The sequence below is a fragment of the Solanum tuberosum genome, unplaced genomic scaffold, assembly GCF_000226075.1.
Source record: "Solanum tuberosum cultivar DM 1-3 516 R44 unplaced genomic scaffold, SolTub_3.0 scf00617, whole genome shotgun sequence".
Classification (NCBI taxonomy): Eukaryota; Viridiplantae; Streptophyta; class Magnoliopsida; order Solanales; family Solanaceae; genus Solanum; species Solanum tuberosum.
Genome location: NW_006239539.1, coordinates 40,679 through 49,259, shown reverse-complemented (window position 1 = coordinate 49,259; position 8,581 = coordinate 40,679).

Here is an 8,581-nt window from a genome sequence, read left to right as displayed (position 1 = left end):
ATAAGTTATCATAAAAGAAAAGAGAGGTGAGTAGGAGAGAGATGTAAAAAGGTAAAGAAGTAGATCCATTATTCAAGTGTCAACTAATTAATGGAGGGTCACCCAACTATTGTTGGTTGTACCTCTGTAAATTTTTCATAATATAATGTCTTTACATGACCAATAATATACTCCAATCATTTTTATCTGCTGTATAAAATTTGACTAATACTCTTTCTTTTCTGCAGTGTCATACGCAACTTGTTTTATGTCTTCCTTTGATATTTTTTGTGCAACTATTAGTAGGTGATCAATGGTCTAGTGTGGAAAACATTTTCAGACCCCTTTATGCGATTCACAAGCTAATATATATATATGTATAATTATTTTATTTTTTTAATACAAATATAGAGTTTACGGAAAAATTACTGGGTTCGTCGAACCCACAGACCCTAAGTTAGCTCAGCCTCTAGGGTTGGGTTTAGTATTGTTGCGGTAAAAGATGAGTTAATATCAAAATAATTAAGCTTTGTTTTATATTAATATAAATCACCCAACTTAAGTATATCTTCAAAAATCACTCAACTATATTTATTATTAAAATAAATTTGATATAAAAAAATAAGATTTTTATCAAAGGTTAAAGAGGAAAACCCTTTTAATAGCGACAATCTACCCCTTTTCCTGCTTGCAGGTTTTTCCAGCTTCGTCTAATTAACTCCACATATGGAGACATAAAAAACTAAGGGTGTGCTTGGTGTAAGACTGGGCACCGAACAGGAACGGAACCATCAGACTGGAACGAACTGGTACCGAACCGGCCACAGGATGGTTTGATCGAGTCGTTGACCGGTATCGGGATGAACCAGACCAGAATTACCGAAATGGAGGCTCAGTTCCATCCCGTCCCACTATATACAGGGATAGAACCGGTACGAACCGGAATGGAACGGGATAAACGGGACGACACATATAGCTATTTCAAAAAATAATATATTTTTTTTGAGTTATTTTGAATTACAAAAATATGAATGTTTTTTTTATTTTTCTAAGTTTAATAGTTTTGAAATTTATAATGTAATTTTACTTAAGTTTATTTTAATTTTTTTTTTTAATTTTTACTTATATAAGTTCGTAAGTTAAGTTTAATAAAGCTTTTTAAAAAAAAAAGTTTTTCGGCTTAAGTTTTCAAGATTTGAATCTTTTGAAGTTTATAAGTTATTAAGTTATATGTTATAAATTATACTTATAACTTGTAATATAAATAACTTGTTGCATGGCTATTTTAAATTAATTAAAAATATTTTATCAGGGCCGGACCAGATCGGATCGAAATGGAACCGAGATGAACTGGTACGGCATATCGGTATCAAATCATGATACCGTTTCATTTCGTTCCAAGTACCGATTCACTGTATCTCATTCCTTCCCAAAAGTTGAAAAAGAAGGAAGCTGACGATTGAAACATGTCAAAGGAACAGGTCCAACGAAACTGACTGACGTGTCTGTAGCAAGTGTTGATGAAGAAGGAAGCTGCCGATTGGAACATGTCAAAGGAACAGATCCAACGAAGCTGACTGATGAGTTTACAGCACTGCTGTAGAATTAGAGTCGTACTAGGATTAGACTACTTATATTAATTAGGATTATATTACGACTAGAATTATATTATGATTAGGATTATATTACGACTAGGATTAGATTATTTATAATTACATTATTATTATTATTATTATTATTATTATTATTATAGTAGTAGTAGTAATAGGTATTGTAGTAGGACTCTAAGTATAGTTAACTTATGACTCTACAATTCTCCCTATATAAGGAGGTTGTAACTCAACATTATTTTCATCAACACAATTCTTGATTTCTCTAATCCTAGACGTGAGATTTCTACATAGTATCAGAGCATAAAAGCTCTTTCACTCTCTGAGTATTGATAAAAAAAAAAAAAAAAACAACCACGCGTTGCAATGGCCCCTTCTACCGAAACCATGTCAACCTCCTCACTTCACCAAATCATTGCCGCTTGCTCCATTAAATCTAAAGCCAACAAACTACCTCATATGGAGGACACAAATATCCCAATTGATTCAGGTGATGAAACTAACGTATCTTATCTATGAACCAAGTAAAAGTAGTTGTTCCACTGGACAGACTGCTGAGAAAGTTGTAAGAGTTAAGAAGGATGCAAAAGATAGTGGCACCATTTGATTGGAAGGAGAAAGATGTGTTACTAAGGAGTTGCATCTCAAGTACCTTGACCGAAGAAAGCATGCACCTAATTGTGGGCTGCTCAACTGCCAAAGAGATGTGGAAATGCTTGGAAAAAGCTTATATTCAAGCAACAAAAATAATTAATTTTGCTAGAGGTTTAGGTCTCAAATACAAGACCTTTGTCATATTAGGTAAGGCACTAAATTCCACTCTTAATCCATTTGTTTATGCTCTCACAAGTTTTGATATAAGGGAAGATGAAGAAGAGGTGCCACAACAAAACCACAACATGATATTATCTGCTCAAAAAGGCAGGGGAAGAGGAAACAACAACATTAACTCCAGTGAAACAGGTTTTAAGCCTGCTGGATAGGGAACAGGTTCTAAGAACAGTCAATATGGACCAGGTTCTCTGAACAATAAAAGTTCTCAAAATGAAAATAAGGAGAGGAATAATATAGAGTCATGTCAAATATGTGGTAGGAATAATCATACTGCTCTTAAGTGTTTTTACTGGTGGAACTACTCGTATCAATCTGCAGATGAACTATCACAAGCAACGACTAGACATCACATTCATATCGAAGCATTGACAAAACAAGTTTTTGCTGGGTATTCAAAGTTTTTTTCCTGCGTATTCGAATTAAGCTAGGAGTAACCGTTCCTCTACTCACTAGCTTTAGAGGAAGTGTTGAAAAAGAAGGAAGCTGACGATTGAGACATGTCAAAGGAACAGGTCCAACGAAGCTGACTGACGTGTTTGTAGCAAGTGTTGATGAAGAAGGAAGCTGACGATTGGAACATGTCAAAGTAACAGGTCCAACGAAGCTGACTGACGAATTTGCATCACTGTTGTAGTATTAGAATCGTACTAGGATTAGACTACTTATATTAATTAGGATTACATTACGACTAGAATTATATTATGATTAGGGTTATATTACGACTAGGATTAGATTGCTTATAATTGTATTATCATTATTATTATTATAGTAGTAATAGGTATTGTAGTAGGACTCTAAGTATAGTTAACTTAGGACTCTACAATTCTCCCTATATAAAGAGGTTGTAATTCAACATTATTTTCATCAATACAATCCTTGATTTGTCTAATCCTAGACGTGAGATTTCTACACCGAATACTATCGAAACGGATCAAAGTGGTACCGGTACAACCCGGTTTGGTGCCCATTCTTAGTTTGGCGTATAAATGATAACTTCTTAAATTTGAAATATTTTTTAATTTTTTTTTTTGATGGGGTTGGCCTGGGTGGGGATTGAGGTAAGGGGGGGGGCGTAGGAGTGGAGGTTGGCATAAAAAAGTGACTTTTTTTTTAATTTGAAATATTTTCCAAAAACATTTTCTTAAAAAGAAATTTGACAGGGTGTCACGACTCAAACCGTCGTGATTGGCACCCACACTAACACTTCGGTGGGAGAACCACCACTACAACCCAAACCAAGCAAATAATCTAAAAATTAAGGCATTAAAATCAAACACTAAGGAAATAAAAGTAGAGTTCACATAAAATCTAGCAAAAGTCTAACAATAATAACTAACAATGCGGAAGAACAACCTAGAACCTGAAAGTCAATGTACCAAATCATCTAACAATGAACCAAGTCTAAACAAGAAGGGATGCAACCCCAATCTAATGAACTAATCAACTAACTAAAACATAGTCTAATTCTGGAAATGGTGGACATAGACGAAAGAGAATTCCATGGCAGCCTGGAAGAATTGGCTTACCCTTGAATTCGAAGTGACGATCACTGATCTTCTAAATGAGGTCTGTCAATAGCCGCTGGAAAATGCCCTCTACTCAACAAAAATAAGAGCAAGTGCAGAATCAATACACAACCAGAATGTACTGGTAGGATCACGTGGCTATCCCGCTAGTGCAACATAAATAAGTCAAACAACATAATAATCACATGCATATATATCAACATATACAACATTATCAACAATTACGAACAACGATCAGTTTCACATTTTATATCACATCTTTGGTCCTCTCATGGAACCCAAACTCAAGCAGTTAGTATGACGAAGCATGGCAATCGATCCCATATTTATGCCAGAAAGTGGCAACCGATCCCATATTTATGTCAGAACGTGGCAATCCGATCCAAGTTAGTTATGCCGGAACGTGGAAACCGATCCCCTTCACACACCACAATCACAATCACAATGTATATTCTCACAATCATACAACCAACAAGTGTGATCAACATTGCAACGTTCATATACATAAAAAGTATCATAATGAAGTAAGAACAAACATACATCACACAATCATAGAATCACAACCATCACCTACCTCGAAACAAGCTTGAAACCCTAAAAAACTTGATCCTTCCCTTTCTGGATTCGTTCCTCTTGTTCTTGGTCTACAAACAATCAATATAATACGAGAATCAATAAAAAATCATTAACTACCCGGATTACTAACAATTCTATGAACCCTAGATCAAACCCATGATCCCAATAATCTAAATTAGGGTTGTTTCCACCATAGAATCTATAACAAAACCTTCCCTCATCAATATTCACCCATTCTATTACGTTCTACGGATCGAAAAATGGATTAGGGGAGTGAAAAACCTACATTTAGCCTCAAGAATGATGAAAAATGAGTAAGGGTCGCCTGGGGGGTCGTTCCTTAGCTCTAAAAGTCAAAAAGTGTAAAATAAGGTAGTTTAGGGGTTTATTTACGACTTTAAGTCACATCGGTCCCTCTGCAGCGGCCATCACCCCTATGTAGCGGCCCCGCCAAAGCGACCAGAACCCCCTCCCCAGCGGCTTCCGCATAACAGTGAGCTATTCGTCTTTCGTCTACGATTTTGAGTCTTGTCGTACCCGCCACGACGACTATCATCCCGCTGCAGCGGCCACGGTAGAGCGGTAATTATCCCGTCAAAGCAGTCCAAACGGAACTAGAGAGCGAATTAAAAGAATTCTAAAATCCTATTTCACAACACACCTATAACCCACGATGATCAGAAAATACCCTTTACGCTAAGATCGATTCTGGGAGTTCTACTCGGTCGAATTCAATTCTGTAAAGTCGTACAGATTCTTTAATGAGTTATCTAACCACTCATGTAATCAAAACCATAAGAGATCCACCCGATTGTTACCATATTTCTCTACACCTCAAGGACTCCGATTTCTTCCAAATATGGAAAAGGTTGGAAAAATCCAAATACTACAAAAAAAGTTTTTAGGCCCCAAATTTCTCCCTGCTGGCTTTTCTATAACGACGGAAACGAGTCGTTACAATAGATACCAATTTACCCATCACTCATCCCCGAGTGACAAAATTTAGGGAAAGTAGGCTAAGGAAAGAATGAAGTAGTACCTGAATCGACAAACAATTGAGGATACTTGTCTCGCATGTCTCTCTCGGTTTCTCAAGTAGCTTCCTCAACTGGACGATGCTTCCATTGAACCTTCACAGACTTAATCTCCTTGGTCCTCAACTTGCATACATCACGATCAAGGATTGCAATCGGTTCTTACTCATAGTGGAGGCCCTTGTCTAACACAATTGAGTCCCACTTAATGATATAATCCCCGTCACCATGATACCTCTTCAACATGGACAAATGAAATACCGGATGAACACTTGATAAATTAGGAGGTAAAGCTAATGTATACGCTACCGGTCCCACACATTCAAGAATTTCAAATGGACTAATGTATCTAGGATTTAGCTTATCCTTCTTACCAAATCTCATCACCCCTTTCATGGGTGATACCTTAAGAAGAATATTTTCATTAGATTGAAACGCCATGTCTCTTACCTTATGATCCGCATACTTTTTCTGTCTACTCTGGGTTGCTAAAAGCTTAGCTTAAATACTCCTCACCTTATCTTGAGCATCCTTCACTAAATCAAACCCCAAAGGTTTCACATCTCCAACCTCAAACCAACCTATGGGTGATCTACATCCCCTCCTATAAAGTGCCTCAAATGGTGTCATATCTATGCTAGAGTGATAACTATTATTATAGGAGAATTCACACAAAGGTAAGAACTTATCCCAATGCCCTCTGAAATCAATCACACATGCCCTCAACATGTCTTCCAATACTTGAATAGTCCTCTCCGATTGTCCATTCGTCTGTGGATGAAAGGCTATACTAAAGGTGAGTTATGTGCCCAATTCATCATGCAATTTCCTCCAAAACATGGATGTGAATTGGGTACCACGATATGAGATGATAGAGAGGGCACCCCATGCAACCTAACTATCTCTTTCACATACACTTTAGCCAATTGTTCAGCATTATAATTTATTCTTACCGGAATAAAATCGGTTGACTTAGTCAATCTATCAACCACTACCCAAATAGAATCAAACTTCCCCAAAGTCTTGGGAAGACCAACCACAAAATCCATGGCTATTCTTTCCCACTTCCATTCCGGAATTAGCATTCTCCGAAGTCTGAATTTCTTTAGCTAAATGTCGCTTGGATACATTCAAGCAAGCTAAACTACCCATACTCACCGTTTTTCGATTCAAAGCGTCTGCCACCATATTAGCCTTCCCCGGATGGTACTGAATGGTCACATCATAATCTTTAAGTAACTCCATCCATCTTCACTGTCTTAAATTCAGATCCTTTTGAGTGAACACATGCTGCAAACTGCGATGATCAGTAAATACCTCACACTTAACACCATAGAGGTAATGCCTCCAGATCTTAAGAGCAAACATTACCGTTGTCAACTCTAAATCATGGGTTGGATAATTCCTCTCATACACCTTCAATTGACGCGAGGCATAAGCTATAACATTCTTATCTTGCATCAACACAACACCCAACCCAGAATGAGGAACATCACAATAAACAATAAAGTCTTTACTTTCCACCGGTAATGCTAGAATAGGCGCGGTGGTCAAGAGAGTCTTGAGCTTTTGAAAGCTCTTCTCACATTTTTCAGTCCATTCAAATGGTATCTCCTTCTTGATCAAATTAGTCAAGTGAGTGGCAATAAAAGCAATTTTTTTCACAAATCGACGATAGTAGCTAGCGTGCCCCACAAAATTCCTAACTTCTGTCACAGAACTTGGTCGAACCCAATTTTTAACCGCCTTAATCTTTTAAGGATCTACCATTACCCCTTCTTTTGAAACTACATGCCCTAAAAATACAACCGATTTCAACCAAAATTCACACTTAGAAAATTTAGCATAAAACTTTTGCTTCCCAAGAACACCCAAAACACTACGAAGATGGTTGGCATACTCTTCCTCACTCCTCGAATATACCAAAATATCATCAATAAAGACTATAACGAACGAATCAATAAATGGTTTGAATACCCCATTCATCAAACTCATGAAAGCTACAGGTGCATTGGTCAACCCAAAAGACATAACCAAAAACTCATAGTGCCCATAGCGAGTTCTAAACGTCGTCTTGGGCACATCCTCAGGCCTAATTTTCAATTGATGGTAACCGAATCTTAGATCAATCTTAGAGAAAACCGATGCACCTTGCAATTGGTTAAAGAGATCATCTATTCTAGGCAAGGGGTACTTATTTTGAATAGTGACTTTAATTAATTGCCGGTAATCTATACACATTCTCATACTACCATCATTTTTCTTAACAAACAAAACTGGAGCACCCTATGGGGAAGCACTAGGTCGAATAAATCCCTTATCAAGAAGCTTTTGGATTTGAGCCTTAAGCTCTCTTAATTCTGTCGGAGCAATGCGATATGGAAGGATAGAAATGGGACGCGTACCAGGCTCTAAATCAATGCAAAAATCTATATCTCTATCAGGTGGCATACCAGGCAAATCATTAGGAAACACTTCTATAAATTCCGACACCACAGGAATAGACCCAATGGATGGAGCTTCAATCTCAACATCCCTAATATAAGCCAAATAAGCCAAACAACCCTGCTATACCAGTTTACTAGCCCGAATGGAGGATACAATCTTAGCTTGCTTAAGCTTGTACACCCCTTCCCACTCTAATTTTTCCCTTCCCGGAATTTCTAGAGTTACAGACTTAGTATTACAATTAAGCACATCATAATAGGGGGACAACCAAGTCATGCCTAAGATTATGTCAAAGTCAATCATATCCAAAATCACTGAATCAGCCCAAGTCTGAAATCCCATAAACAAAATAGAACAAGAACGATAGACATGGGTAACTATGACTGACTCTCCAACTAGGGTAGAAACACGAATAGGGGAGTCGAGAATATCACAAATCATAACAAAATCTTAGGCAAATCTCACGGATACATCTGAATAAGTAGAAACCGGATCAAACAACACATTAGCCATTCGGTCACAAATAAGAATAGTACCTGTGATCACTGCATCGGATGCCTCTGCCTCATTCCTG